The following is a 26,047-nucleotide window of genomic DNA, read 5'->3' as shown; positions in this document are numbered from 1 at the left end:
TCCAGGCCTCCACTGGGGCTGCTGATCAGCCCCACCTTTCAGATCAGGCCCTGCTGATAGGCCCAGAGATGCTGACTGGCATAGAAACTGACCAATCAGAACCAAATTGGCCAGCAGAGGAGGGCAGCTGGGGGCTCAATCAGGCCAGCAAGGGAGGGCAGTTAGGGGTGATCAGGCAGGCAGAGGCAGTTAGGGGCAATCAGGCAGGCAGGCAGGTGAGTGGTTAGGAGCCAGCGGTCCCACATTGTGAGGGGTTGTCCTACCACTAGTTTAGGCCTGACATCCTCTGAGGGGACCCCGATTAGAGTGGGTGCAGTCTGGGCTGAGGGAACCCCCCCCATCCATGCATGAATTTCGTGCACCTGGCCTCTAGTTTATGATAAAAAACTCTCAGCAAAGTGTGAATAGAGGGAACATATCTCAATGTAATAAAGGTCATATATAACAAATCTACCGTCAACATCATACAAAACAGGCAAAAACTACAAGTGTTCCCCTAAGACCGGGAATAAGACATGGAAGTCTGCTTTCACCACTCTTATTTAACATAGTACTAGAAGACCTAGCCAAAACAATCAGACTAGAAGAAGAAATAAAATGTATCCAAATTGGAAAAGAAGAAATAACACTGCCATTATTTGCAATGAGGTGATATTGCAGATAGAGAATCCTAAAGATACCACCCCCCAAAAAACAAAAAAAAAACCCTGATAAATAACTTCAGTAAAGTAGCAAGATACAAAATAAACATCCAGAAATCACTTACATTTTTATACCTCAATAATATCAGAAGGGGAGCTAAGAAAATAATATCATTTACAATTGCATAAAAATAAATAAATAAATAAAATACCTAGGGATAAACTTAATCAAGGATTTAAAGACCTGTACTCAAAAATTTATAAAACACTGAAAGAAAACAATTTTTAAAAGATATAAATAAGTGGAAGCATATACTATGTTCATGGATAGGAAGGATTAACATCATTAGAGTGTCCATACTACCCAAAGAAATCTATAGATTCAATTCAATTTCTATCAAGAAAACAATGGCATATTTCACAGAACTAGAACAAATATTCCAAATATTTATATGGAACCAACGAAGACCCCAAACAGCCACAGCTATCTTGAGAAAGAATAACAAAGTGGGAAGAATCATGCTACTTGATATCAAATTATTCTAAAAGGACATAGTAACCAAAACAGCATGGTACTAGCATAAAGACAGACATACAGATCAATTGAATAGAATAGAGAGCCCAGAAATAATCCCACATCTTTATGGCCAATTAATATTGACAAAAGAGGCAAAAAACATACAATGGGTTTAAGACCATGTGATCAATAAATGGTGTTGGGAAAGATAATGCAAAAAATGAAACTTTCTTACACCATACACAAGAATAAACTCAAATAAAGACTTAAATGTTAAACTCAAAACCATCTCAGACATTTCTTGTAGTAATATTTTTTTCTGATATATCTTATCAGGCATGGGAAACAAAATAAAAAATAAACAAATAGGACTACATAAAATTAAAAAGTATTTGCACAACAAAGGAAACCATCAGCAAAATGAAAAGCAACCCACTGAATGGGAGAGCATATTGCCAATGATATATCTAATAAGGGGTTAATATCCAAAACTTATGAAGAACTTACACAACTCAACACCAAAAAAACAAACAATGCCAATGAAAAGAAAAATGGGCAAATGATCTGAATAGACACTTCTCCAAAGAGGACATACTTTCATTTTCTAAGTTTTTATGGATCTACTATATGGTAGAAGATTTGGAAAAAGGAGCAGTTCTCTGTGAGGCAAAATCAGTACTTATGAGTTATCACCCAGACAGCCTATGTACAATTTTGAAATGTACACTTTTATTCATCTCTCCCTTGGTTAGTGATAAAGTTAGAAGTCATTGCTGATGGCAAGTTTAGGCTCTACTGGTAACCATTTATTCAGGTTCACAAGGAGACATAGTTATCATATAATTACCACTCTAATTCATCATAAAATGGTGCCTTCCTAAAACAGACATTAGAAGTGTGAAAGGCTTGCTTATTTATGATTAATGAAGCAAATTTTTCAGCAAGCACTTTTCAGATACTTGCATCTCTGTATTGTTTTCAATTAAAAAATGTACTCTACTTTCCTTTTTAAAAACAACACATTGCAATGCTAGAATTTTCTTTATTTGAGGTTCATGAGACAAAAAAGATCACATTCTCAAAATTTGCTTAAATTTGAATAATCAGCAGCAAGAGAAGTTTTCACAAATAAGGGAATTACTGGAATAGATTAATTCAACATTCATGTTTGAAATACAGCCTCCTGAGGGAGGAAAAATACAAGCTCTTTAAAAAGCATTGCCTTTTACAATGTGAACAATGTCTAGTCATGTTTAATAACATATATAATCATGATATTAGAAAGGGCATCTTCACTTAATTTATAGTTAAAATTACATTTTTATTTCATCACAATTATATTACACTTTTATTTTCTATATAATTTTTAAAAATATTACTCCAAATACAACTGGTATAAATCATAAATCAGATTTTTTGTGTTTTAGTCCAGACCCTGATGATTTGTACTTATGTGAATGATCAAATTACTTACCTTTCCTAAATCTTGTAATTATATAAAGTGCTTTATTTATAGAGTTATTTTTTTATTTATGAGGAAAATTATTTTTAAATATGTTTTCAAAATGATTAGCAATGTGAAAATAAGATGTACTTTTTAATTTTTAATGTGAACAGAACTATTGTGGTTATTTAGACACGGTTCTTTAATCCACAATCCATGTTACATCTTAGAAATATTGGTCCCTTTGTTGAAATAAAATAAACTTCAAGCATTTGTATATGTCTAATTACATCATCACTTAACTTTTTATTTCAATTTTAAAATTCCAATTACTGTAATTCCCTCTCTTGAAAACATTTACTTTACCTCACCCTCAAACTTGTGTTACAGTAGTTGTTTACATTGAGCCGTGGATCAGAATTATTAAAGATTAATAACATTAATTTAACTAATGCTATATTAGTTTTTAATTTATTAGTCAGCGACAATTAGCTGGTAATTACAAAGCTAAAATAAAAATGTCCATAACATAACCACAAAATGTACTACACATCTAATTCCTTTTAAATATGAAGTGTATGAAGCTCAGAAAAAAATATTAAAAGAAACTAAGAGTATGTGACTCTGGAGTTACATGAGTTTTTATTATAGGAGTTTTGTCACCACATAGACTAGGGAATTTTGACAAGTCTCATTATCTTTCTGGATCTTTTTCTCCTATGTGATCAAATTTGTGCCTTTCTGTCCTGAAAAAAAATATTTTTCTGTCAAGATACTCTTGTTCATTTTGTTCTTTTGTTTGTTGTTGTTTTATCTCTCTCTCTCTTTTTATTGTTGATAGCATTACAGATATCTCTTATTTTTCCTCCTCCCAGCCCCTATGCACCCACCCAGGTCTTCAATACCCTATTGCCCGTGTCCATGTTCTATGCATATAAGTATATAAGTTCTTCGGTTTATCTCTTCTCATTCTCCCAACCCCACATCGAGGTATACAAGTCTGTTCCATGCCTCTCTTCTTTGGGTCTTATTTTGTTGGTCAATTCATTTTGTTGATTAGATTCCACAAATACGTGAGATCATGTGAAATTTGTCTTTCTCAGATTGGCTTATTTCACTTAGCATAATATTTTCCAGATCCATCCATGCTGTCCTAAAGGGTAAAAGATCCATAGTATTCTATAGTGTAAATGTCCCACAGCTTTTTTATCCATTCATCTACTGATGGGCACTTGGGCTGTTTCCAAATCTTAACTATTGTAAATAACACTGCTATGAACATAGGGGTACATATATTCTTTCTGGTTGGTGTTTTGGGGTTTTAGGATTTATTCCCAGAAGTGGGATCACTGGATCAAATGGAATTTCCATTTTTAATTTTTTGAAGAAACTCTATACTGTTTTTCATAGTGGCGGCACTAATCTGTATTCCCAAATTTTATTCTTACATTTGTTATATTTGGTAGCTGATTTATCGAGACAAAATTTTTTAACTTTTATTTTATATTTGATTGTTATTAAATTTATCATGGTGACATTGGTTAGTAAGATTATATAGGTTTCAAGTTACATTTCTATGACCTGTACAGCGCATTGTATGCCCACCACCCAAAGTCAGTTCATCTTTTGTCACCATATATTTGACCCTCTTTACCCTTTACTACCCCTCACCCACTTCACTCTGGTAACCACCAAACTGTTGTCTGTGTCTTTGAGCTTTTGTTTGTTTGTTTTTCTGGATTGTTCATTTGTTGCTTTCCGTTTTATATCCCACATATGAGTGAAATGATATGGTTCTTAACTTTTTGTGTCTGCCTTTGTTTTTCCATAATTAACCACATCATATGATTTCTACATATTTGACGACATAAATTTTAGGGGAAAACAGAAATGCATTAGTAAGAAATATTAAATGAAACATAACTTGTATTTCTTTATGATTTTAGTTGTTTTCTGAGAGCCATATCATGCAATGCTAGAAATATGGTTTCTTAATTTATATGAAGAATAATCTCTTTTAACAAAAATGTTTTCCTGTGTAATAAATGTGAGTGCCAGCTATCAAACTAAAAATTTTAGGACATGAAGAAATATTTTGAATATCAATACCAGCAGTTCTATTTTTCATTTTATTAAAATATTTTAGTGCTGACATAATTGCAGGTGTCCTGCCTTCCCCCTCCTTTGCCAACCTCCTCTCTCCTCCCCCTTCCTTGTCCTTCACCAAACTATTGTCCATGTCCCTGGCATATGCATATACATTCTTTAGCTAATCGCTTCACCTTCTTTATCCAGTCACCCACACCCCTTCCCTCTGGCACTGGCCAGTCTGTTCCATGTATCCATGCTTCTGGTTCCATTTTGTTCATCAGTTTATTTTGTTCATTAAATTCCATATATTAGGGAGATCAGCAGTTCCATTTTTTAAAGTTTTAAAATATATTTTTTATTCCTGAGTGCTAGAATAAATACACACATCTAAAATGGTCTAAAAGCAAAGTGATGATACAGCTACAAAAAAAAAAAGTATAAACCCTTTTGAATTGGGAGAACTGGGAGAAAAGGGGAGGCTAGTGCAACAATAATCCTTTGGAAACCACAAAGTGGAATAAACAACAGATCTATAACCAATTTTGCACACTCATTAAAGCAGAAACCTAAGCAGCACAGGGGAAATAGAAAATCAACCCCATTTACATGAAATAATTCCCCCAAACCTCAGTAGTTCCAAAAATAAAAATAGGGGTGGGTAGAAGATCTGAGAAAATTTATCAATAAAATAGTTCAAGTCAACTTTCCAAATTTGAAAATAGAATATCACCAGAGGGAAAGGACCCACCTTGATTTTTAGATAAAGCAGAAGGGAGAGAGGGAGGGAGAGAGAGAGAAATGTGAGAGACACATCAATCAGCTGTCTCCAGGCCTGCAACCAAGGTATGTGCCATTGACTGGGAATCAAACCCCCACCTTTTAGTGAATGGACTGAACCTCTAACCATTGAGAAACACAGGAGAGCAGAGAAGAAGCTGATTTTCTAACCTAGAATTCTGTACCCAGACACATTTCTGGGTAAATCTACTCACGTGTCTGAGTACATTAAAGACATCATCAAACATTCCAGTCCTGAAAAATGGATGGCCCACATAGAACCTCTCTGAAGAGGCAACTAGAAATGAGTCTCCATTGAAATGAGAAAGCAAACCAATATAAACAAATATGTGAGACATAGGAGAGAAGCTAAAGAATATCCCCAGTGTGGTGGCAAATGCCTGTCCTGTAAATCAGGTACACAGTGAGAACACTAATTTGGAGCAGGTCAAAATGCACAAGGTGGAAACAGACAAATGGTAAGCAGTTACCACACAAACCTCTGACTTGGCAGAACTAAATTTAGACTCGGTGTATTCTGTTAATTCTTACTCATGACTTTGTTATTTATCTCATGACCAGCAGTAAATGTGGACAAGGTCAGAAAAAAAAATACTTCAAATTTTAAACTAACTGTGTCTGCTATTCTACATGTGAAAATGCTTATGCATTTCTTTTTCAAAAATGTCAATAGTATCATAGTACTATAGATGTAACATCCAGAATAATAACTATGAATTTTCTTATTCCTAACTGACTAAATATCCTTTAACTTGTTTTTTGAGATATTTAGGATCCATCTAATACTTCTATGAATAATAAGGAATATATCTAAAATGCATATTGTTTGGATATTTCAAGAGTAAACTAGTAAGGTATGGTCACTGAAACCTTAATGATATAATCCAAATATTAAAAGGAAAATTCAATATCATCTATAATACTATGAAGACACTGCATTTTAAACACTGGCAACCATAATGTGTCCAATAGTGTGCTATATATAGCACATGGCTCTTAATACTTATAAATACACTGAGTGGCCAGATTATTATGATCTCTGAACACATAATAATCTGGCCACTCAATAAATATATATATATATATATATATATATATATATATATATATATATATATATATATGTTAGAGGCCCAGTAGATGAATTCATGCACAGGTGGGGTCTGGCCAGCCTGCCCCGATAGGTCAGCCAGCCAGCCAGGGAGAGGGGCCGCGGGGGGTTTGCCAGCTGGCCCCGCCCCCTGGTCAAACTCCCAGTTGAACTCTTGGTCGAACTCCAGGTCCAGGGGACAATTTGCATATTAGCCTTTTATTATATAGGATATACACTGAGTGGCCAGATTATTATGCATTCAGAGATCATAATAATCTGGCCACTCAGTGTAGTTTTTTTAAAGACTTTTCAAATGAACAGGATTTAAAATATTTCTCAAATACTGGTTAATTGAATAATTTTATTACACCGTAAAGTAAATCTGGATTTACTCTTCAGAAGTAGGCCTCTTAATTAAAGGTAACTGAGTTCATGTAAAAGTTAAACTTAACTACATTTATTTTTGTTTGTTATGAGATAGAGCATGTGGCAGAACAGCTGCCATCCATAGAAGCTGCAGAAGCTGCCAAGAAGAAGAAAGACTGCCCACCCCCAGGTATAATACAGCCAGGGGTCACCCAGGTGAAATTAGATGCCATGTTGGATGGAGCTGGTTTTTGCAGGTTTGAAGCCAAAAAAATGAGCAGGTAAGTTATTGACAATAGTCCAGTTATTAGGTAAGCTAGCCATTTAAAATGCCATCCCTCAGAACCAGTGAAGTAGTTTTAACATTATAGTCAGGAGCCTCACCCACTTTGTTCCAACCCTAATGCTTATGCTAAATACTTGTATATTCTCAGGAGTTCAGTAATCTCTCTGATATGGATTCCCTTCTAAAAATGTAGATCATAATAATATCTTCCTTTTATATTGTTTTAAGGATTAAACAATGTGATATTTGTAAAGCAGTTATGTTGTGCCTCATGCTGTAAATTAGGAATAACTGTCAAATAAATATACATCATTATATCATTAAAATTAATATATATATATATATGATATGGAAATAGGTCATTCACCTAGAATTAGATTAATTTAATTATTTGTGACTCAGTTTCACAAAATGGGAAGTCAGATAATAAACCAAGCATGTGACTTGGGGGAGAGCATCCTGGAGAGAGTGAACTGCAAGTACAAGGCCTGAGGTCAGAGGGCGTGCCTGGCAAGTGTAAGACACAGTGAGCAGGCCTCTGTATCTGCTGAAAATGAAAACTGCATTTTAACACATCTATCTGGGTCAGCTATATTGTTTCACCATTGTTTTGGTAAAGAGAATGACAAACATAAAACTTATTTTTTTAAATATAAAAAATTTCTTCTAAAAATAAAATAGCATTAACTTGTCTCAAGATTGTATGTTGGACATTTTCACTCAATAAAAACAGGCTGAGGGTGAAGTGGTTCCCTCCTTCCAGTGGTCAAAGAACAGGCTGAGGGTGAAGTGGTTCCCTCCTTCCAGTGAAGCAAAGTAGTAGAAGGTCATATAGACACCTGAAGAAAACTAGAGACAGGAAACAATAACATCATTTACAAAATCCTTTTTCCTATTTTAGTCCTGACTCAGACTGATATGCAAATTTAAGTGGCTCTGGGTACCCTGGAGAACTCCTCCCCTCTGCCCTGGTCACTGACTTATACACAGATTAAGACTTTGACCTTTTTGTAATAATTTATTTTAGATTTAATCTAAGTCCATGTATAGGCATAATTGTTCTAGAGGTAAACACTATTTATTTCTATACTTTCTAATACATCCTCTATGTGACCATTTATATGAAAATATACTTGACACCACAGATTTTTATTCATAGGTTATTTTTCCCATGGGCAGGGCCGTGATGAAGAAAACCAATTAAAAACATTAAGTCTTCCATAATTCCATCATTCACTAGTCCCAAGATCTCACATTTTTTTTCCATTCAAAATTCTCCAAAACCCTGATCCTCGTGATCTAGCAAACAGAGGATACAATGGAAAATCTCTTCTGTTCATATCCTAGATATCTGAATATAACTTATCTCTCTATTCACTAGGGAGATATTAAAAAGCCAGGTATAAAGGAGACAGGCAGAATACACTCAGTGCATTGATCCTAACCATCTCACCTTGAAGTAGGGATGTAGTCTTTTACTGTCTTTTTTCTTAATGATTAAGGATTCTATGAAAATGATCTGCAGAGATATGATCATGACAATATTAACAGTTGCTTCTTCATCCCTAATAAAAAGTTCTCATGATCTTTTAAGCCAATGTAACAGCAGGAGATTAATACAGCTGGGTGTGGACACCACACATAGAGACACACACATGCACACACATGCATGCATACATGAACACTCACAGACAGATGTTTGAATAGGTAGTTCTGAAAAAGGGTTGGTATAAGGAGTAGAGCACTCCATTAAGAATTGCCTCTCAACAGTATGCAAGAAAAGCATGAATGCTGAGTAGTGTAAAATAGACAAAATAATTTCATGAAAGAGTTAACAAGAGTTAGATATTTAAATTTTACATGATGATAAATTACATGTTTATAAAATAAAACATTTTAGCAAATTCATCTCAATTTGATAATCAATATTAGAGAATAGTTTCTATGTTTGACTTAAATTGCTTAGTTTGCACATAGAATTGTAAATAATTGAGAATACATGATTGAAAATCTTGCCATAATAATTAATATTTAAATGAATAACATGAATTAGATAACATCGGAGCATCCTCTTAGGTTTGGAAAATTTTTTAAAAGAAATGTAAAAACAAGTTTACCAAAATTATGTGTGTCACATATTAGTATTAAGTGAATGAATGTTTTTGAAAAAAATGTGAAAATGAAATGTAAAACCCTAGCCTAGAGCATATGATAGTTATATACAACCTAGCAGAGAAGACTTCTTAACTAATACTCCACAACATAACAGAGAAGGTAATATCTTAAAACTATATGGAAATGTTATATGTGTACAGAGGAGGAAACATTACTACTTGTTCCTTAACTCATAAGTATGATTGATTTATTTGCCTTTAATTTTCTAAATCTGACAACAATATCTTCATAAACTATATCATGAAATTACTTAACAGCCTTTTCCCCAACTATAAATGCATCATTGTGGAGCATTTGAGATTGTTGAAAAAATAAACAAATAAAAGTTCAAAATCTAAACTTTGTCATAGTAAAATTCTAATTTCCATTCTTGCCAGATTTTGCACGATGTGTTTTATCTTGGTTAGCAAATAGTTCAATGGTACCTTACTGTGCTGTTAGTGTTCAACTGCCACTCACACTTTTTCTCTTTTTTATGCCATTAAGTATTGGTTCCAGGAACACAGATTTTTAAAATTTTGGATTATATCATTAGGCAGAATAAGTAAAATATATGTATATAAAGAATTACCCAAATATAATTTTCAAAAACTGCATATCAAATAAGCACTGCTTGACTTACACAAATATAGAAAAGCAAATAGTTTGAAGTTATACTACCAACCTCACACATGAAGTAAGAATTAAGGAATGAGGACAGTTTCATGATTTCTTAGAAAGAAGTGTACTTCAGAGGAGAAAAAAATATCTGAAGAAAATTTCTACATCTAGTAAATTTTATATAAAGTGATACTTTTCCATGAAAAGAACTCAGCATGTTGAGAACTTGCAGCTACATAAAAGAAGCCTACTCAATCTGTCTTCTGCTCCCTATGCTTTCCCATTGGATTTGGAGTACTCTAGGTGTGTTGGCAAAAAATGAAATGCATTTTATTAGTAATATTCCTTTGTTAATACCAAATAGTTAATATTTTATGTTTAAACCACAAAATAACTTAATTCTTGAGGTTTTATTCCTATTGATTGTTACCCTGACAATACTATTTGAAATCAATTAATTGTTGTTGGTTTACTTTTTTTTCTTGGATCCCCATACCTTAATATTCAGACAAAATGTAGAACTTTTGTTAATTTTAACTATTGATTTTAACTATTAACTATTAATGAAGGTTTCTTTTTTAGTACCTTGACACCATTAAATTGAGAAACTACATGGCATACGTATCCATGTTATGTACCTCCAAGGGTTTAACAACAGCAGTGAATATAATGACAAACCCTGACCTCAAATCATTGTAACTTTGTTTCTAAAACACAGAGTTGTTTGTACTGGAATATCAGCTTTACAATTTTAACTCATCCTTTACCCAAATCTAAATCCTACTGCTTATTAATAGTGCTTAATTTTATGGGGTAATTTACTATTCTTGTAAAGATAATATTTCAGAAGGGGAGAAAAACTATATAAAAAAACAAAAATAGCCGCAGAAGTCAATGTCACTTCTGAAAATGTGTTATTCACATGACAGAGACTTTAGAAATCTCTATAAGATATTATGAAGTTAGTGGTGATTTAAAGATAGAACAAATAAAAGAGATAACTAGAGACACAGCCTTCAATACTTGCATGCAAAAATAACACATACAGTGTCAGTACATAGATCAGACCCATAGCAGCACCACAGTATTCCCTCATACACACTCCATTCCACGGATTTCATTTCTTCCCAGAAGTGTTCCTATTCAGATTATATCAAAGGAGATGACCTCTGGCTTCCTTTTTATTTTAAATTCCTGCTGCAAAATAACCTTGAAGTCACCAAATTATATTGTCTAGTGCAGCATGTCTGATTATTATTTTTTTCTTTTAAGCCCAGGTAAGGTAACAGGTCAACTGGCAGCAACTGATCATTCCCAACATATATTTGCACATCCATACATAGCTTAAAAATAAACCCTTCTTCAGTTATCCTAGCTTGTATTTTCTAAATGTTTTATGTTGGAATCTGACTCAAACTCTAGACTTGATAAGACTGACAGATTACAAACCCAAAGACCTCATTTTGCAGGTTAACTTACTGAATATCAGCAGTGTTATATAACGAATGGTAAAAACGTTAATCTATATATATAAAACCCTAATATGCAAATAGACCAAACGGCAGAACAACCGAACAACCGGTCGCTTTGATGTGTGCAGACTACTAGGGGGTGCGCTTGGAACATGGCAGGCATCAGCTGTGGTGGGATGGTGGAGCAAGCAGGCGAGTGGGGGCACCAGACCAAGGCAGGGTGCCGGTCGCTGTCATTGGGGCGAGCCTCGGGTGGTTACTGAAAATTCTTTGCTCCTGCATGCCGCTGTCCCACTGGGTGCTCGCACTTGCTGCCAACGCCTGCACCTGCTGCTGGCACCTGGCGCCGGTTCTGATTGCTTGGTGCTGTCAGTGGGTGCAAGCGGTGGCTGCTGGCCCTAATGCCCCCTGAGTGCTTCTCCACCTCCCCCTGCTCCCAAGGGGTGATTGGGGCAGGAGCTGCTGCTCGCACCCACTGACAGTGCCAGCCCCCTTGCACCTGCTGCTGGCGCCAGCCCTAATCACTTTGCTCCATCAGCGGATGCAAGTGGGGCCAGCACTATCAGCGCCTGTGAGCAGTGGTGGTGGGAGAGGGGCTGCTGGAAGACAGGGGACTGGGGGCCGTGGCGGGAGGGGCCGGGCGGAGGCACAGAGGATGGGCCGAGACCCACTCCAGTGCCCACCGCAGCCTCATGGCCCACGGTTTCTTTCAAGGTGCACAAATTTGTGCACTGGGCCCCTAGTTATTAATAAATGTTAAACTTTTATCTAATTTTTGCTATTTTTTTAGCATTAGTTATTAACCTTCTCTGTATATCAGAATACCTTACTGAGTGTTTAAGCATGAGTTCCTTATGTCTACCTTGCAGTTTAGCCTGCAAAACAATTATATTGAAGAAGAATATCTGGATGTTACACCAAATTCACACTGAAACCTAGGAGATGCAATACTTAGGGCATTTAGAGAATTACATTTAAAAGAAAGAAGCTTGAAAATCCTAAATAATAAGAGAGGAATATGCTACTTAGCCGGGATGCCCACATGGGTAATGTCTGGAAGGAGCAGGTGGGCGTGGCTGCACCGCACAAGGCGGGGCACGGGAGGCTGCATCATATAAAATAAAATGCGTTCACATGCCCCAAGACGACAGGGTTCAAGGAGGAAGGGCTCCAGTTTCGTTTCTAACACCCAGCTAGGAGGACTCCCTGGGGCGGTTCTCCCCTCCATGCCCTGAGCAGGACAGGCGCTCCGCTCTGGCCGGGAGCCCCGAGGGGAGATGGAGCGGAGTGCTTTCCCTCTGAGACTCTGCTCTCCCTGGGAGTCCGGCATGGAGGGCACTCTCCCTGGGAACCCGGAAATCCACCTCCTGGGGCGACTGCGCAGCAGCCAGGCATGGCGAGCTGCGGAGAAGGTGACCTATTCGGAGGCCAGCAGCTGCCATATTTGAAGTCACCCTCGATGGAGGAGTGGGGGTAGCGGGGATCATGTCAGCAATGAAACCCCAGCTCCCCGCTGAATGACTAGAGCACGTGGACCTCAACAGTCAGCAGGCCCCCACAGAGAGCAGACAGCAGGGCCCTGCTTGCTCTTGGCCGCAGTGGCAAGCGGCAAAAAGCCCCCACAAAGAGCAAACAGCAGGGTCCTGCAGAGAGCAGACACCAGGGCCTGCAGGGGCGTCCAGCTGGCAGGTCCGCAAAGAGCAGAGAACCAAGGGGAGTGGGCCTAAGCCTTCAGTAGGACATCCCCTGAGGGCTCCCAGATTGAAGAGGGTGCAGGTCCTGCTGAGGGACCCACCCTGCCTCCCCCCGTGCACTAATTTCGTGCACCAAGCCTCTAGTTAATAATATAAGAAATAACATGATATTACTAGACACACTATAGTAAAAGAAACTAGAAGAAGAACATTTTATTTTTTTTTATATATTTTTATTAACTTCAGAGAGGAAGGGAGAGGGAGAGATAGAAACATCAATAATGAGAGAGAATCATTGATTGGCTGCTTCCTGTATGCCCAACACTGAGGATCGAACCTACAACCTGGGCATGTGCCCTAGTTCATAGGTTGATGCTCAACAACTGAGCCAGGACAGCTGGGCAAAAATAGAAATTGTAATGATAAAAGCGCAAAATAAGAAACTGGATGCCTAAGGAGCAACAGAAGTTAAATCTTTAAAAATGTAGTTTTTTATCTGGAAACTCAATTAGAAAATTTCAAAAGTTACCAAGTTACCAAAGCATTGATTTTATAAAATAGGTTTGCTAAATATTAAGGCTAAGCAATGGATATATTTTGTAAAAATGTTGAGTTTAAATTAGAAATATAAAAACATAATAATTCTATAATCAAAACATATTTCTTTAATTATATGTAGATAAACAATTATACTTATGATGATTATTAAAATAGAGAATTAAAAATGATCATCCAAGGAACCATAGTAAGTATGTATTAAATGATAAAACTATAAGAGACAGATGACAAGAGAATGGTGATGTCATTGTGGGACATATTTTTTCTCAAGAAATATGATAGTGGAAGATCTACTCATGAAGAAAACTGTGATACATAATCATAAATATAGGGAAAATAAGAAAAGTATAGCATTAGGGGAGAAAGTAGACAGAAATTTCAAGAATGCTGAATGTTCAACATTGGCAATAATGTAGAGTGAATGAGAATAACAGAATAAAGACATAGTTTCAAGAAATATTTGAAAAATAAGAATTAACAAACATTTTTTAGAGAAAATACTAATTATGTTTTCCTCATACATGATGTTTTAAAAATATATTTTTTACTAGTTATTCCTGTGTATTTTTCCATAAACACTTTTAATATTGTCTGAGAAAAGAGGAAAGATATATAGTTTTTGTTTAATTGAAATATCAGAAAGCTCAGACCAAAGTAACTGATCTTAAGGATTAATTTAATTTTTACATTAATGTTCATTTTTCATAGTGAGCACTTCATAAAGTGTTAAAATTAAAAAAGAACTTTTTGCCTTGATATTTTTCATAATGTATTTTATTATTTTTTTGTATGCTAATACCTTATAACTGATAAAAATAACAATGAAATTAAATAACCAGGTCATATAGGGAATCACTCTAATACTTTCTTTCCTAAAACCACTCCTGCTGCCAGGTTTATTACATATTCTTTTTCAATCAACTCTTGCAATAATTCATCATGGAATCCCATAGCCATGGAAATGTGTTTCTGTATCCCGCAGCAATAATAAAATTCTAAAATTAATTTTTCTCTCTTCTCTCCTTGGGTAGAAATATTCTGTTTGTAAAACTGCAGTTGTCAAAATTCATATTTAGCTGCATTGATATGTTGCTAAACCTTAAATGGAAAAAATAAAGTTAAAGTATAAACTTAAAAATAGAAATTCTTATGAAATGTACACATAAAATATTCTCTAAAAATATGAAAAGTTATTAAGGGCCTGCTCTTTAATGGGTCGCTGATATTTTTATTTGTTCAGTTTTGAAGGCAGGATAAAAATAGTCTTGGTTATTAAACCATTGCACTACATTTAAATTCTCCATATAATCATACTGATGCTTTCATACTTACTGTTTAAAATAAGATTGCTCAAGATTGCTAAGCCAAGCATAAAGTTATGCTTATGAAACAAAAGTGTACTATGACGGTATTTTTTATTTATTTTTTTTTAATTTTTAATGGTTTTTAATCCTCATCCAGAGATATTTTTCCATTGATTTTTAGGGAGAGTGGAAAAGAGAGGGAAAGACAAAGAGAAACACCAATGTGAGAGAAACACATCCATTGGTTGCCTCCTGCATGAGCCCCGGCGAGGGCTCAGGCCAAGGAGGAGCTTGCAACCGAGGTATGTGCCCTTGACCGGAATGAACCCAGGACCCTTCGGTCCGCAGGCAAACACTCTATCCACTGTGGCCAACTGGCTGGGGCTATGGGAATATTTTGTATATTATTTAATTTAATCTTAAGAACAATGTAATTTATTATTATTCTAGATTTACAAATGAATAAACTGGGAGTTAGAATGCATTAGAATAATTGTCAACAGCACACAACTAGCTAATATTGGAAACACAACCTGACATAAGGTCTTCATGACATCAGAATTCAGTACTTTCTGGTATATCTTACAGCACAAGAAATGGTTTTCTGTATTTGTTGTATAAAGGAGTATACTTGATTAGATAACAAACTCAGTTATTATTTTTTTCTCTGAATCAATTAAGTCAGTAGGCAAAAGGAATAAATTTCATTTTAAGTTACACTGTAGTTTACACAGGGTTGTTTTTTTTCACAAGTATTGTTATCAATTAATTGTAAATTTTGGGTGTTTTTTTTTTAACCTGTTTTACAGATAGTATGTTATGGACAGAAACTTTCACTGAATTGTTTCAAGTTTCTCAGGTAGTGATTTTTATATAATGTGGACTAGGAGATGCAGTAAATCCCTGCCAGAAAAAAAAATAATAGAACAAGAAAAAATAAAAGAAGCATTCCTTCCTTAACTCAACCTCTGCTACCCTCCCCACCCCACAAAAGATCTAAAATGAACAAAGAAATATACATGTACAGAGAAAAAAATACATTCATGTAGAAAACTGAGTGCCACAAATTTTGGGAAATGTCTATTTTAATGAGATCAAATCAAAGGAAATCATTGTAGGCCCGTTCTCACATGCCCTTCTGACAAAGGAGTTTAGTGACTTCTCATGGAGGTTAAGGAGTAGATATAATGTATTAATTTGTAGACAGCAGGACATTAGGCACATCTCATTTGTAAGATATAGAAAGACAAGTATCGAACAGGCTTTGCCATTACAAAATGGGAGCATTAACACTGAATTTTTCAAAGTTTAATGTTTACGAGTGGTTTTTGTTAACATATAATATCTTAGGACAAGATATAATGATGAAGAAGACCTGCCATAATTCTCAGAAGATGTTTAATTAATGTGTGACGTAGTGTCATCTTTTCCTTGAAATAGCTGCCCATTTATAGACAGGGCTATGGTAAATAAAGTGACTTGAGACTGTGATTATTAAGACATGTCAGAGGGAAAGGAAGAAGAAGAAAGGTAATGCACCACTTACCTTCTTTGTTTCTACACCCACCCTCCATTATGTCTCACCCTGCCTGGCTTCAAGTATTTTACTAAATTCATAGCTGAATAGAAACTATCCAGAGGGACACTCCTCTATAGTAGTACTAGAGGCCCGGTGCATGAAATTCGTGTAATAGTAGGCCTTCCTTCCCCTGGCTGCCAACACTGGTTTCTGTCTGACACCCGGGACCCGGGCTTCCCTCTCAGCCCCAGCTTTGTCCGGAAGGTTGTCCAGAAGGATGTCTGGTCTAATTAGCATGTTATGCTTTTATTATTATAGATATGATTAATCTGTAATTCATCACTTGCTATACTGTAGCTGTGAGCTGAAATGTTAGTCCACGGCTATGCTCTCATCTGCTTATTGACCAGGATTAAATGTTACTTTGTACTCCCAATTCGCAGTAGGATTTTCAACCAAGCACTTATGCAATGTATATGGTTTCAGTTAATATTGAGTGTTAGGTAAAGTCTTTCTCTATAAATTGGGTAAAGATGTTGAAGACAAAAATCTTTAAAATAGTTGATAAAATTAATTGCTAAATTAAAAAAATCATTTCTCTAATATTCTAAAAGTATTACTGTCTTTTACTCAAGTACAGATGTAGGGATTTATAATGTTTGAAAATAAAACTAAATCTTTCATAAGCTTATTTATACTTTAAATGTAATTTACTCATATTAGTGAAACAGGCAGATTCTGTTGTGTTTGCTCTGATGTACCTTCAAACGGTTGACATATTAATTTTGTAACTTCCAGGAAATGATCTGATTAAACAAAACATTTGAATTAAACAATAAAGGAGAAATCAACTTTATCGTTAAAAAGAGTTTTATAGCAAAGGAGTTTGAAAAGACTTGTCTATCATTTCTATATTTCTATTAAGAATCAGAATAGTTTGTACTGAAGTGTTCTTCCCCAAAGCTGAGAGATGTAAGGTCAGACACATATCTGGAAGGTGATGAGTGTATTACATAACTACATTGACTACATTTCTCAAATAAGGTAGAAATTTACCATTTGCGAACCTAAATGTTCTCAAAATTATTTCTAGACAATACAGTCATATCTTACTTGGTATTATGACTAGTCATCTTTCAGTGAATTTGAACATTACCTAACCCATTTGCAGCTTTCTTCTATCTCTAAGATTGATTATGGCTGACATTCTCAGCAGTCACAACATCTTGCAAATGACTTCTTAGCCTGGAGAGCCCAACCAGAATGATGTTCACTTCACTGCCTGCCTAGCTTGTCTCCCATCTAGCCACTGAAGCATTTACAAGAACACTTTTATTAAATTTGTCCCAACATGTGTTCAGTTAGATGAAATCTTCTCAAATATTGCACTAAATGGGAATGGGGAAAATGCTAAATTGCCTCTGTATTTGTTAAGTGTATTTTCAAAGGAAAATGAAGCCCAATTATATCATTGGATTTAGACAATAAAGTAAATAATGTTCTTTTATTTTGGTTATGTTTATACATTAAGTTTTCTTCCCTACATATATTAGAATCTTTATATATAAAAGCCTAATATGCAAATTGTCCCCAAGGGAGTTTGACTGGGAGACCGATCACTCTCTATGACATGCGCTGACCACCAGGGGGCGGCGCAGAATGAAGGAAGGTCCCAGCCAGCAGCCAGCAGCCAGGGAAGGAATGTCCCAGCTGGCAGTCAGAAGGCCCCAATTGGCCCTGATAGGCGGCCAGGCCTAGGGACCCTACTGGTACACGAATTTCATGCACTGGGCCTCTAGTATAATATAAGGAATAATATGGGGGAGACAACTTAGAGACATTACTCATTTTCTTTATTTGATAAATAGAAAACTAAAAAGTTCTTACTTGTTTTGTCAAATAGAAAATATATTTAGTATCATTGCTTTATGTTATCAGAAAGTTGCCCATGTGGGAGAGGGCTCTCCCCTCCTCAGCTCTTGTCATGCTCATGAGAAATAATTCAGATGAGTGAGAGAAAGTAGTGTTGAAGCAAAGCAAGCACATTTATTAAGGAAATAAAGCAAACAAATTTATTAAGAATACACTTTGCACAAAGCATAAGTGGGCAACTCAGCTAGTCTGAGTGCTCTGCCCAATGAGGATTCAAGAGTTTTATACTTTTCCCCCCATAGGTTTCAAGTTTCCCCTGCTGCATAGAATAGACTTCAAGCTCCTCCTTTTATCTTATTGCTGCATTTTCAAGAATTTATGAGAATATCTGACTATTTTATTCTTGCAAGTCCCCAGACTGCTGACTTCTTTGTTCAGTGGGTGAAATAAATTCCTCATTTTTCCCCCTTCCTCTCCTCCTGCCCTAGCATCTATCTATCCTGCCTAACATTCCCCCATCAAGTGATACCATTCAAATGCTTTGGTTTTTTGTTTTTGTTTTATTTTGTTTTGTTTTTGTTATTTATGCCCCAAACTTCATCTGTCCCTGGGTTTAGCTGGCACAAATGGCATTAATTGGGTCTTTGTTCTCTATTTTCCCAGGCCAGGGTGATTTAAGCTATGTAGTCTCTGATTAGGGAGGAGGGGTATAAACCATTTTCCCTCAAGTGCCCTTGTTTTGGGAAGATAAGGTCTTGGGATTCATAAGCTGGCTACAAGATACCCAAACTGTTTGGCCTTGTTTAATTTTCTTATCTCAGTTTTTCCATTCCACTTGCCCAGGAATGTTCCTAGCTTCTTTATACCTTGTAAAACAGTAGAACTTTCAAATAACATGTTATACAGATCATATTAAATAATGTACTCAAGATCAAATACATTTGCTTTTCTTAATATTATGCATTATTTAATGACAAATGCCCTTTGGAGGCTATTTAGTCTGAGTAGTAAAATATCTGAAATTGTAAAATAAAAATTCCCTAAAACACAGTGTGCGGAAAATTCACAATTGCCTATACATTATGTGGTGTGGGGGGAATTGACTATCATTTATTTATTTATTTTTGGTTTACTAAGCTGATTCTTGTCACCCTCCTAATCTCACTGAGCACACAGATGCATGTAAATAATATATAATGTTAGGTGTAACCAGCATTGCACTTTCTAATGAGATATATTTCAACATTATTATCCCAATATTGTCATCCCAATATTGGATATTTATTAAACTATATTCTTTCATGTCTGAAGATTGTAATTGTTGATCTATGTACCAAATGTGAAACTATGAATCCATGTTTGTAGATTAAAAAAAAATAATGTGCAAGTTTTAATTATGCATTTTTATGGAGAATATTAGAGCTTCCATCATACACCTTAGAGTCTGTGACTCAAACATAAGAATGAATATTCTAAGCATTTTTGTTAATAATACTTAAATCTTCTAAATGAATGTATTACACACACTTTAAGGTCAGATATTATGCTATTCCATATATTTTAAAACTCTTAAATTTACTATTATTTTTTTCCTTTTTTTTTTTTTTTTTTTAGTTTGGTTTATTTTTATTCCAAATTAATGTAAACTAGTTTTAAAACAGTTAGTAAAAGACTGAACTAAAAGTGAGGTCAGAGCAATAATAGGATAAGTGTTTAAAGCAGAGGAGTAAGAAATGTCCTATCAGACTATTAAAGTGGTCAGGAGTTCAGCTCTAAAGGTCCTAGAAACTAAAGTAAAAATATATAATCATTAAAGAAGAGATGATAAAATCACACTATCTCATATTAGGAAATAATCTTCTATGATTTCTCCTGAGTGTAAAACAATCCTATCTAATAAAGAGGTAATATGCAAATTGACTGTCACTCCAACACACAAGATGGCTGCCCCCACGTGGACACAAGATGGCCGCCACAAGATGGCCTGCAGGGGAGGGCAGTTGTGGGCAATCATGCCAGCAGGGGAGGGCAGTTAGGGGCAATTGGGCCAGCAGGGGGGCAGTTAGGCATCAATAAGGCTGGCAGGGGAGTGGTTAGGGGGTGATCAGGCTGGCAGGCAGAAGCGGTTAGGGGCAATCAGGTAGGCAGGCAGGCGAGCGGTTGGGAGCCAGCAGTCCTGGATTGTGAGAGGGTAGTCGGACATCCCTCAAGGGGTCCCAGATTGGAGAGCATGCAGGCTGGGCTGAGGGACACACCCCCTCTGTGTACAAATTTCATGCACCAGACCTCTAGTCCCACATAATAAAAGCCAAGTGTCCGACCGTTTGTTCGACTCTTTGACCAGCTGCTATGATGTGCAGTGACCACCAGGGGGCAGATGTTCTTACTGGTAGATTAGCTTACTGCTGGGGTCTGGCTGATCAGACTGGGCGAGAAGGGCCGGACACACCCTGGAGCCATCCCAAGGCCCTTCCCCAGCTGGCCAGCCCCAATTAGGACTGGGCAAGATGGGCCGGACATGCCCTGGACAAATCCGTGCATTGGGGCCAGTTTTGGCCCAATCCTCACAGGCCAGGCCGAGGGACCCCACCGGTGCCTGAATCCGTGCACTGAGCCTCTAGTTAAAGTATAAGCTTTCTCATCCCTAGCTTTCCCTGGCCCTGTCTCAATGTACCTTGTTTTTCTGTAACCTGCCTTTAAAGGACCCTGAGAAGAAAGACAAAAATGTTTTTTCAGGATGATAAGGAGGGAGAGTGGAGGTCATTCTGCATGGGAAAGGACAAGGGATTGTAAAGATGAGAAAGGAGAATAATAACTGTGAGAAGTTTGATGAGAGACACAGGTATAAGGAGAGCAGCCATGATATAAAGGCCAACATATAGAACGACCAGAAAAGATACTTTAAAGAAAAATTGTCCTTTGTACTTTGCAATTCACTTGCTACCTTCTAAAGAAAGCTAGCTTTCTGAACACCCTTAGAGCTGCTGGGGCTAGAATTTAGGGTGAAGTGTGTTACACTTATTATACAAGGACACCATTAGACTGTGGACAAAAAATAAAAAAGGCCACATGCTAACCTGACTAGTTCAGGGAAGGCCTGCATGGTGGTTTTGCAAACTCCAAGACCTAAAGTAACCGCAAACGATGGTCTGAAATTAAAACTGTAACTAAAAGCAGTTTATAGTGGGTAGTCATGTCCTAGACCAGTGTCTTCCCTGATAAAGGTTAGTCTTGAACTTAACTGAGCCTATTGGCTTTTTGCATCTAAAATAACATGCTTGTTGCCGAGACCGGTTTGGCTCAGTGGATAGAGCGTCGGCCTGCGGACTGAAAGGTCCCGGGTTCGATTCCGGTCAAGGGCACGTACCTTGGTTGCGAGCACATCCCCAGTGGGGGGTGTGCAGGAGGCAGCTGATCGATGTTTCTCTCTCATCGATGTTTCTGGCTCTCTATCCCTCTCCCTTCCTCTCTGTAAAAAATCAATAAAATATATTAAAAAAATAAAATAAAATAAAATAAAATAACATGCTTGTGAAATGTCAGAGTAATGTGTAACTTTCCTTTTTTCCAGACCCCTCAGGGCACAATCAAATGCACCTGGGCTCCAGGACTGAGACCATAAATTCCTTTTTTTTTTAATTCTTTGTTGTTGAAAGTATTACATATGTCTTCTTTTTGCCCCATTGACATCTCCCTGCCTGCTCCCACCCCCCAGGCCCTCACCCTCCTACAATCTGTAGCCATTGGTTATGCTTATATACCTGCATACATTGGTTGATCTCTTACCCACCCCCCCCCCTTCCCTGACTTCCCTCTGAGGTTTGAGGGTCTGTTATCCTATTAATTGTTGACTGTTAACTATCCTTCACCCACATAAAAGAAGTATGTGTCTATCATTTTACTTTTTATCCAGTCCCAGAGGTTCCCCGCTCCTCGCTTTGCTTTCTCCTGCCTCCCTAATCTAACACCAATGGACTTCATGTAACCAACTTACATCTCCTTCTTTGGAATGTATAAAACAAGGTGAGAAATCACCATTCTCCGGAGCATTATCCCAATCTGTTGAGATTCTGCTTCCCAGCAATTGTCGACAGTTTGGCTCAAATAAACTCAAAAATTCTTTACAGGTTTGAATGTTTTTGTGGCTCTAATGTTGTGGTGGCCTCCCTAAGCAAAACAAAATCTAAGCCTGTAAATGCCACAGGATTATAAAATTGAAGACTCAGGACAACCAATCACAAACAATAAACTAGGCTTTAACTTACAGCCAACCAATTATTTCCTTATTTTGCTTGTCCTTTGTCTTCAAAAGTCTCTCCCTGAGCTCCTGCAGGTCGAGTCTTCCTAACCACCTGTGGTTTGGCGCTGCATGTCCCAGACTGATTTTTGCTCAAATAAACTTAACATTTAAAAAAATATATATGCCTCTTCAGTTTATCTTTCAAGAAGTGATTGGCTATATTAAACTACCTTAAACTCAGATTTGGACTTACAAGAAAAGAATACTTAGGTCAAATGATGGCTGCTATTAATGCCACTGGTTCATTGACCTGCCTTTAAATGCAAGAGTTAGGGATTCCTCCATTCAAATATATGCCATTGGGGAATTTTTAACAAAATGAGCAATTAATGGGCAACCTAAGATACCAGAGGCTAGCTAATATTGTGGTAGGATAGTAAGAAGCTAGGAAAATTCCTGGAATAGTGGAATGGGGAAAGTGAGACAAGAAAATTAAACAAGGCTAAACATTTTGAACAACTTACAGCCAGCTGGTGAATCGCAAGACCTTATCTTCCCCAAGCAAGGACACTTGAGATCAAATGGTTTATACCTTCCTCCCTAACCAGAGAATACATAGCTTAAATCACCCTGGTTTGGGAAAAGACACAATTAATGCCATTGGTGCCATTAAACCCAAGGACAGATGACGTTGACAGGGGGAGGGTACACAATAGGAATAGAATCACAGTTGATTAATAGCTATTCACGGTACTAATTACAGATAAGAATTTTTCTCACAGACCTTGGGGAACTGTGGAGGACTTGTTGTAAGAAGAAAAACAGAGTCATAAAGATAACCGACCTGGAAGTCCAGATGGCTCCATCACTGAGAAAGAAGATACACCTTGAGAGCAGGTCAAGGACAGGACATGTCAGCATGTCTGGGGGCTGAGCTCTATGAGGACAATTATAGAAAACAGACCTGGAGAACCCAGGTAGTTGTAGGTTCTTCCCCAAGTCTAATCCTACATAGTGGCGGGCTTGAGATGAAATGCCAGAGAGGTCTTTCAGGGTACTATGCCTGCCACGCTCCCAGATCGCCACCTCTGAATAAAAGCACCTCAAAGATTCAACCTTGTCTCTACTTATTGACTCTGGTAGCGACCGGCAGAATGAACACTGTTCCAGTTTTAAAATCAGGGGAACAAATAAAAGAAACCCCATTAAATCCAGCCAACATAAAAAGTAAAGCAGACCAAAGAATAATAAAAACTCCCCTATATGCTCAGTTTGATACATCATCATATTAAAAATGTATCTGAAAAGCTGATAGATATTCTGTGGAATCCCTCCCTTAAGATTCTTGCCCACAGGGGAAAAAAGAAAACAAAAAAGATAAAAAGCTCACTCTGGAGCATGCCCATGCACCTTCCTGGGCATGAACTTTTTATTTCTTCCTAAACTGTACGGGTCACCAGGAGACTTGCAACCAGAGGGACAGTGGGCAGTAGCCGTCGGACCGGGTCTCACCCCCTGATCCTGTCTCCAAGGCCCCCTTTGCTCTGACTTCCCAGTGAGCTTTCAGTGTCCCTGCCCAGGCTCTCTTCTTTCCTATAATGTTTATAGAGCCACAGCAGAGCACCACCTAGGCTCTCTCCTGTTGCATCTCCTACTCTCAGCTCTTCCTTTGTTTCACTGTCTCCAGCTTTAATAAATACACTCTCAAAATCACCTAGACTCATATTGTGAAATCTTTCCTACACGAAATCAAGAATCTATACACCTGTGGCAGACCTGCTCCCTGCGGGTCCCTGTCTGATAACAATATGTCAGATAATAACCTCTGGATAGTCTAAGACTGCTTGAATAGACACTTTCCTTATTTTATAACTATTTTACATTAGCATATGCATACTTAACTCTTTGCTAGCACATATTCAAAGTAGATGGTTTTAATTTTTTTAGGTAGCTGATTTATATTTTTAAATAACAGAAAATAGTGAAGAAGCTAAAAAGTATTTTAAACATTTTTTGGATTTCCTTTCAGTTTTTTTTCTAAGTATATATAATTGGTAATACTTCTAGGTGCATGTTTGTATACATAAATATAACATGTGCAACTTTTCAAGTTATTAAAAAACATAGTATTATATGAAATATCATGTATTATAATTATAATATATACCGTTATACAATGCCAGTCCAACCTGTTTGGGTAATTAAATAATTTCCATATTTTAGAGCACACGATTAAACACTGGGTCCACTTAGTGTCTACATAGTTCCTGTTTGCAGTGAAATAATTCATATTTATAAGTATTGATAGAACACAAAGTGAAATAAGGTTCACGAAATCAGATATAAAATTGAGATTAAGCCTTACCAATAAATTTAAAGACAAATATGTAATAGTCACATAGAAAACAGTGCATGACCACCAGGATATCTCCCTACGTCTTACCTTGCATTTTAGGGTGTGCTCTGGCTCAGATTAAAATGTGAAATTTCGAAGTGACATATGTTGTCATTACTTATTGAATGAGGGTTATTTTTATTTAAAAATATCTCCATTGTATTTTCAGACCTTCATACATTTTAATTGACATGTTGTAGACAATCATGTGACAGAAATTCATAGATTCAGGTTTAATTACCTAAGCAATTCAGACAAACTAGGTACATCCTACTAAAATATTGCATAGATAAGGAGAGTTTGTCAGGGATCTGTCATTAGGCAGATTTACAAGATATTTGACTGGATTGTTTTTCTTTACTTCTTAGAGGCCCCCAGAAGAGAGAGAGAGAGAGAGAGAGAGAGAGAGAGAGAGAGAGAGAGAGAATTGAACTAAGTTCCCCTGCTAACCTTTTCCTTTACAAAGACTTATTATGTGCCAGGCACTTACAGGATCATATTCTACATTAATTCTAAAAGCATCCATGTAAAATTTAGCATTAGTTTAATTATCCTGACCACTTTTTAAATTAGCAAATTGAGGCTTAGGGATTTTTAGAAACTTCTTCATGTAAAAAACTGGGATTGAGATACTGAATTCATGTACTAGTACACATAAATGGGCAAATTTTCAAACACTTAAAAAACATCTAGAAGAAATCAATTTCGGGGAAAATGATGTTCTAGAGTACTCAATAATGTTTAGCTCTTGGCTCTGTGGACACCTGCCATATCTTCGTTAGGTGGACTCAACAAGAAGAGAGAACATGAATAAAAGTAGGCATGGGAAATGAGAAAAATAAAAGTGTTTGCAAGTTTGTAATTTAGGTCAGTTTATAAGCTGTAGAATTAGAAATAGTTTATAGGTAGTTTTTAATAATCAGCTTTAACTTCATTAATCTTTAAAAACATAGTGTAACTAAATTTATTGAAAGTTATAACT

General features: G+C 36.6%; 1 pseudogene across 1 annotated transcript in view; it reads left to right on the top strand.

Annotated features, from left to right (window-relative positions):
* The window catches only part of LOC308248298 (large ribosomal subunit protein uL30-like), a 151,479-nt pseudogene that overhangs the window by 22,926 nt on the left and 102,506 nt on the right, over window positions 1-26,047 (top strand). Inside the window, exon 2 of the transcript in view lies at window positions 7,066-7,231. The product of the transcript in view is annotated as a large ribosomal subunit protein uL30-like (transcript). The remainder of the gene's footprint in view (window positions 1-7,065; window positions 7,232-26,047) is intronic.

Source organism: Plecotus auritus (genome assembly GCF_963455305.1).
Source record: "Plecotus auritus genome assembly, chromosome: 5".
NCBI lineage: Eukaryota > Metazoa > Chordata > Mammalia > Chiroptera > Vespertilionidae > Plecotus > Plecotus auritus.
Note: the sequence above shows the minus strand (reverse complement) of the source record. Positions and strands in the feature narration are given on the sequence as shown.